The sequence below is a fragment of the Coregonus lavaretus genome (assembly GCF_964263955.1).
Source record: "Coregonus lavaretus genome assembly, contig: HAP1_SCAFFOLD_3580, whole genome shotgun sequence".
Lineage (NCBI taxonomy): Eukaryota > Metazoa > Chordata > Actinopteri > Salmoniformes > Salmonidae > Coregonus > Coregonus lavaretus.
In genome coordinates this window covers 7,501-14,799 of record NW_028160393.1, presented here as the reverse complement: position 1 = coordinate 14,799, position 7,299 = coordinate 7,501, and the positions used below count along the sequence as shown (strand labels likewise).

Genomic DNA, 7,299 nt, shown 5'->3' with positions numbered 1-7,299 from the left:
ATCCCATAGACTGGTGCAGGTCCAGGGACAACATCCCATAGACTGGTGCAGGTCCATGGACAACATGCCACAGACTGGTGCAGGTCAGAGGTCAGGACCGGAGATTGAGAAACACTAAAGCAGACATAGCTGATAAAGGCTAATCTGACCCTGGGCTGTTTCATTACACACAGAGCTAATAACAAGGCTAATCTGACCCTGGGCTGTTTCATTACACACAGAGCTGGTAACAAGGCTAATCTGACCCTGGGCTGTTTCATTACACACAGAGCTGGTAACAAGGCTAATCTGACCCTGGGCTGTTTCATTACACACAGAGCTGGTAACAAGGCTAATCTGACCCTGGGCTGTTTCATTACACACAGAGCTGGTAACAAGGCTAATCTGACCCTGGGCTGTTTCATTACACACAGAGCTGGTAACAAGGCTAATCTGACCCTGGGCTGTTTCATTACACACAGAGCTGGTAACAAGGCTAATCTGACCCTGGGCTGTTTCATTACACACAGGGCTGGTAACAAGGCTAATCTGACCCTGTGCTGTTTCATTACACACAGAGCTAATAACAAGGCTAATCTGACCCTGGGCTGTTTCATTACACACAGAGCTGGTAACAAGGCTAATCTGACCCTGGGCTGTTTCATTACACACAGAGCTGGTAACAAGGCTAATCTGACCCTGGGCTGTTTCATTACACACAGAGCTGGTAACAAGGCTAATCTGACCCTGGGCTGTTTCATTACACACAGAGCTGGTAACAAGGCTAATCTGACCCTGGGCTGTTTCATTACACACAGAGCTGGTAACAAGGCTAATCTGACCCTGGGCTGTTTCATTACACACAGAGCTGGTAACAAGGCTAATCTGACCCTGGGCTGTTTCATTACACACAGAGCTGGTAACAAGGCTAATCTGACCCTGGGCTGTTTCATTACACACAGAGCTGGTAACAAGGCTAATCTGACCCTGGGCTGTTTCATTACACACAGAGCTGGTAACAAGGCTAATCTGACCCTGGGCTGTTTCATTACACACAGAGCTGATAACAAGGCTAATCTGACCCTGGGCTGTTTCATTACACACAGAGCTGGTAACAAGGCTAATCTGACCCTGGGCTGTTTCATTACACACAGAGCTGGTAACAAGGCTAATCTGACCCTGGGCTGTTTCATTACACACAGAGCTGGTAACAAGGCTAATCTGACCCTGGGCTGTTTCATTACACACAGAGCTGGTAACAAGGCTAATCTGACCCTGGGCTGTTTCATTACACACAGAGCTGGTAACAAGGCTAATCTGACCCTGGGCTGTTTCATTACACACAGAGCTGGTAACAAGGCTAATCTGACCCTGTGCTGTTTCATTACACACAGAGCTGGTAACAAGGCTAATCTGACCCTGGGCTGTTTCATTACACACAGAGCTGGTAACAAGGCTAATCTGACCCTGGGCTGTTTCATTACACACAGAGCTGGTAACAAGGCTAATCTGACCCTGGGCTGTTTCATTACACACAGAGCTGGTAACAAGGCTAATCTGACCCTGTGTCACAAATCCGCAGGGAGTCAGGAAGCAGGAACAGAAGGAGAGTTTAATAACAATGATGACAGGAAAATGAACATAACAGGAGATGTGTACTGAACCAATACTGCCTGATGACTGAGGCTACTGAGGGCTAAATAAAGGGAAGGTCATCAAGGTGATGATGAAGTCCAGGTGTGGGTAATGCACCCGATGTCACAGGAAGGCCAAAAAGATCATCAAGGACATCAACCAACTGAGCCACTGCCTGTTCACCCCGCTATCATCCAGAAGACGAGGTCAGTACAGGTGCATCAAAGCTGGGACCGAGAGACTGAAAAACAGCTTCTATCTCAAGGCCGTCAGACTGTTAAATAGCCATCACTAGCACATTAGAGGCTGCTGCTGCCTATTGAAATCACTTTAATAATGTTTACATATCTTGCACTACTCATCTCATATGTATATACTGTATTCTATAATATTCTACTGTATCTTAGTCCATGGCGCTCTGTCATTGCTTGTCCATATATGTATATATTCATTAAATTCCATTCCTTACTTAGAGTTGTGTGTATTGGGTATATGTTGTGAAATTGTTAGATATTACTTGTTAGATATTACTGCACTGTCGGATCTAGAAGCACAAGTATTTCGCTACACCCGCAATAACATCTGCTAAACACGTGTATGTGACAAATACATTTTGATTTGATGATGGGGAGCAGGTGTGTGTAATGATGGAGAACAGGTGTGTGTAATGATGGAGAACAGGTGTGTGTAATGATGGAGAACAGGTGTGTGTAATGATGGAGAACAGGTGTGTGTAATGATGGAGAACGGGTGTGTGTAATGATGGAGAACGGGTGTGTGTAATGATGGAGAACAGGTGTGTGTAATGATGGAGAACAGGTGTGTGTAATGATGGAGAACGGGTGTGCGTGATGATGGAGAACAGGTGTGTGTAATGATGGAGAACAGGTGTGTGTGATGATGGAGAACGGGTGTGTGTAATGATGGAGAACAGGTGTGTGTAATGATGGAGAGCAGGTGTGTGTAATGATGGAGAACAGGTGTGTGTAATGATGGAGAGCAGGTGTGTGTAATGATGGAGAACAGGTGTGTGTAATGATGGAGAGCAGGTGTACGTGATGATGGAGAACAGGTGTGCGTGATCATGGTTGCCAGGACCGGCGGTTAGTAGACCGGCAACGTGGAGCGCTGGAGAGGGGCAACGTGGAGCGCTGGACACCCTGGGCTGTGTTTCATTACACACACACACGTTCCTTCTCTCCTATCCTTTCTCTCCTTCAGAGACACTGGCCGGGATTCAATCCGTGTCATAGAGCAGCGCACTGGACAGCCGACAATACAACTTTTCCATGAACGCAATCTCTGCGAACGTTGGGGACGTTGGGGACGTTGGGGACGTTGGGGACGTTGCCTTTAAAAAGGAGCACTGCCGGCTGTTTAGTGTGTCGCCCTTTAACGCACCTTGGATTGAATCCTGGCCACAGACAGACAGACAGACCAGACAGACAGACAGAGAGGCAGACAGACAGACAGACAGACAGACAGACAGACAGACAGACAGACAGACAGAGGCAGGTTAACAAAAAAAATGTACTTTATTTCTCCTCTTTTACACGTCAGTTTGATTCATGTTAAGAAAAAGTAACGCACACTTAAAAACTAGTGCATGTATACAAATATCAAATAATTATAATGTGCATACTTACAAATGATATAAATATGTAAGAGCACAGTTATCTACTCTGTCAATGGTTTAACAGCAGATGTTCTGCGATTGGTTCAGTCCCAAATGGCACCTTTATTCCATTTATAGTGCACTACACAGAGAATAGGGCACATAGTAGTGCACTAGCTAGGGTACAGGATGCTATTTGGGACACCACCTTATACTCAACAGACCAATCAAAAGCACGTCTCTTTGATTTACATAAAATAAGCCCCACCAAGGCTAAAATACAATAAAAAGTAACGCCACAAGGTAAGCGACATCCAAGCCTAGGCCTAGTAGGCTGCTACTGGCTTGGTTTTCAGAGAACACACACACACCTGCTGTAGTCACTGGATATCCAAGTGATGAGCTGCATCCCAAATGGTACCCTATTCCCTCCATATGGACCCTGGTCAAAAGTAGTGCACTATATAGGGAATAGGGTGCCTATTTGGGACACTACCCCAGTGGAAATCTGTTACATGAGTCCAATAGACAGAATATATTACTAAGGTGTTTGAGGCTTGAGACTTGCTGATCAGTCTGACTAACCCAACCCCTTATTGAGACTTGCTGATCAGTCTGACTAACCCAACCCCTTATTGAGACTTGCTGATCAGTCTGACTAACCCAACTCCTTATTGAGACTTGCTGATCAGTCTGACTAACCCAACCCCTTATTGAGACTTGCTGATCAGTCTGACTAACCCAACCCCTTATTGAGACTTGCTGATCAGTCTGACTAACCCAACTCCTTATTGAGACTTGCTGATCAGTCTGACTAACCCAACTCCTTATTGAGACTTGCTGATCAGTCTTACTAACCCAACCCCTTATTGAGACTTGCTGATCAGTCTGACTAACCCAACACCTTATTGAGACTTGCTGATCAGTCTGACTAACCCAACCCCTTATTGAGACTTGCTGATCAGTCTGACTAACCCAACTCCTTATTGATACTTGCTGATCAGTCTGACTAACCCAACTCCTTATTGAGACTTGCTGATCAGTCTGACTAACCCAACTCCTTATTGAGACTTGCTGATCAGTCTGACTAACCCAACCCCTTATTGAGACTTGCTGATCAGTCTGACTAACCCAACCCCTTATTGAGACTTGCTGATCAGTCTGACTAACCCAACTCCTTATTGAGACTTGCTGATCAGTCTGACTAACACCTTTTGGGCTCCAGAGGTTAAATCATATAATAACACCTACTAACCAACAGATAAAATGCCAATAAGGAGAAAGCGGTCTCTGCTAAACGCAGCAGGCTACAGTCAAATGATCCTATGTTTGGCCCAAATGGCACCCTATTCCCTATAAAGTGCACTACTTTTGACCAGAGTCCTATGGGCACTAGCCAAAAGTAGTGCACTATGTAGGGAATAGGGTGCCATGTGGGATGCAAGCAGAACGATATAATAATGTGGCAACTATGAAGTAATGTATTACATTCATTTAAATAAAGCAGGTTTAAAGCCAGCCACGTCTCTCCCTAGACTAGTCAGGCTAGTTCTAGGTCACAGACAACACGTCTCTCCCTAGACTAGTCAGGCTAGTTCTAGGTCACAGACAACACGTCTCTCCCTAGACTAGTCAGGCTAGTTCTAGGTCACAGACAACACGTCTCTCCCTAGACTAGTCAGGCTAGTTCTAGGTCACAGACAACACGTCTCTCCCTAGACTAGTCAGGCTAGTTCTAGGTCACAGACAACACGTCTCTCCCTAGACTAGTCAGGCTAGTTCTAGGTCACAGACAACACGTCTCTCCCTAGACTAGTCAGGCTAGTTCTAGGTCACAGACAACACGTCTCTCCCTAGACTAGTCAGGCTAGTTCTAGGTCACAGACAACACGTATCTCCCTAGACTAGTCAGGCTAGTTCTAGGTTACAGACAACACGTCTCTCCCTAGACTAGTCAGGCTAGTTCTAGGTCACAGACAACACGTCTCTCCCTAGACTAGTCAGGCTAGTTCTAGGTCACAGACAACACGTCTCTCCCTAGGCTAGTCAGGCTAGTTCTAGGTCACAGACAACACGTCTCTCCCTAGACTAGTCAGGCTAGTTCTAGGTCACAGACAACACGTCTCTCCCTAGACTAGTCAGGCTAGTTCTAGGTTACAGACAACACGTCTCTCCCTAGGTTAGTCAGGCTAGTTCTAGGTCACAGACAACACGTCTCTCCCTAGACTAGTCAGGCTAGTTCTAGGTCACAGACAACACGTCTCTCCCTAGGTTAGTCAGGCTAGTTCTAGGTCACAGACAACACGTCTCTCCCTAGGCTAGTCAGGCTAGTTCTAGGTCACAGACAACACGTCTCTCCCTAGACTAGTCAGGCTAGTTCTAGGTCACAGACAACACGTCTCTCCCTAGACTAGTCAGGCTAGTTCTAGGTCACAGACAACACGTCTCTCCCTAGACTAGTCAGGCTAGTTCTAGGTCACAGACAACATGACTGTGGCTCTGCAGAGGGCTAGAAGGCTTGGGCCCAGTTCCAACACTTTAAATACGTCTCTTTCCTTCCCTCATTGATTCCTACCCTGACGTTATCACTCACTATACAGCATCTCAAATGACACCCTATTCATTCCCCTTATATATATAGTCTACTACTATTAACCAGAGCACACTATATAGGGAATAAGATGTCAGTAGAGTTTTGCCCCAACTGATTTGTATGTGGAGGAAAGGAAGGTTGGTTATAAAGGAGAAAAGGGTGTGTTCAGTAGATAATGGAACGGGGCCCTTGCCTTACCTAGTCATCTCTAAGAGCACCACACACCTGAGAGGAAGTCATAAGTACACTAAAATAAATATACTTTGGCTCAGTCCCAAACCAGCCCCTAGCCCCTACCCCTAGACACTTCTCCCCTAGTCCTTACAAGTTTTGGATCGGTGTAAGCAATATAAGTTTAGTCTCAAATGGCACCCTATTCCCTGTGGAGGAGGAAACAAAAGTCGGAGGCTTTTAGGTCAAGCACCGGGGTAAATCCTCAGTAGAAATGCACTAAGAGGAGTTTCCATGATGTTGCTTCCATCGATCTAAACAGGCTAGTGTCTATGTGTAAGGGCTAGGGCTTGGTTTGGGACCGTGCATTTGGCTCCAAGGCTCTCAGGTGGCCTAGTAACAAACCCAGCACTAAGGACAAGTCTTTATCGATGGCCGCCTCTCAAATGTCAACACCCTATTCCCTATCTAGTGCACTACTTTTGAGCAGGCTGCCACACAGGGCTGGGGGGTCAAGAAAAGTTCACTACATGGGGTGTAGGATGCCGTTTGAGGTGTGGCACTATGGAAAGCAGCGTCTGAGAGATCAAGGGTCAAAGGCCACCCAGGCAGAGGTCAAGGGGGCGTGACCTCGCTCTCTTTTACCACTACTCAACGTAAAGGGGGGCGGGATCTGACTCTGATTGGACAGGTTTCTCCAGCCGGTGATTGACCCTGTGATTGGACAGATATCCATTCACTCACTTCCTGTGGGGATAACATTGTCTGTCAAATAAATATTTAACCTAGTCCACCCGGTTCTGTTGAAGAGAACAGATCCGAGCATTCCAGTTCCATTGGATTGAACAAATCAGAATATTCTGGTTCCTTCGGAGAGAACGTCTTTCCAAACCTCTGATGGCAATAAAGGCAAACTGGGGCAGAGACACGAAACAAGATGGACGCTTTTATAGTCCCTTAACAGAGTACATCTTCAAAAGCAGAAAACGCCCATTTAGACGATTTTTTAATGTAGATGGTATTCTGAGTCTGTTTGACAGAGCAGATCAGATGGCCTTCTGACCGAACATCCGACTTCCCACAACGGCAAACCGGAGCGGACAAATTCTGCAAGATGAAGGGAATCTTGAAAACATCCAGACGCCCGTTTAAGGAGAGTTGAAGAAACAGAGTGTTGGAGAAACAGTAACAGTTGTTGGAAGGGATTTGTCCTGGAGAAGCAGCAGCATCAGGTTCAGTGGAGTGAATCCTTTACACATTCTGTAGTAGGGAGAGGGAGGGGTGGAAGGATGGGGGAAGAAGTGGA

At 46.2% G+C, this 7,299-nt stretch overlaps 1 protein-coding gene across 1 annotated transcript in view; it reads right to left on the bottom strand.

Moving 5' to 3' along the window:
* Positions 1-3,130: 3,130 nt before the first annotated feature.
* The window catches only part of LOC311121879 (multidrug resistance-associated protein 1-like), a gene marked incomplete at its 5' end in the record, with an annotated part of 10,647 nt that continues 6,478 nt past the window's right edge, over positions 3,131-7,299 (bottom strand). Inside the window, one exon of the mRNA XM_084196320.1 lies at positions 3,131-7,299. This exon is cut by the window's right edge and continues 282 nt beyond it.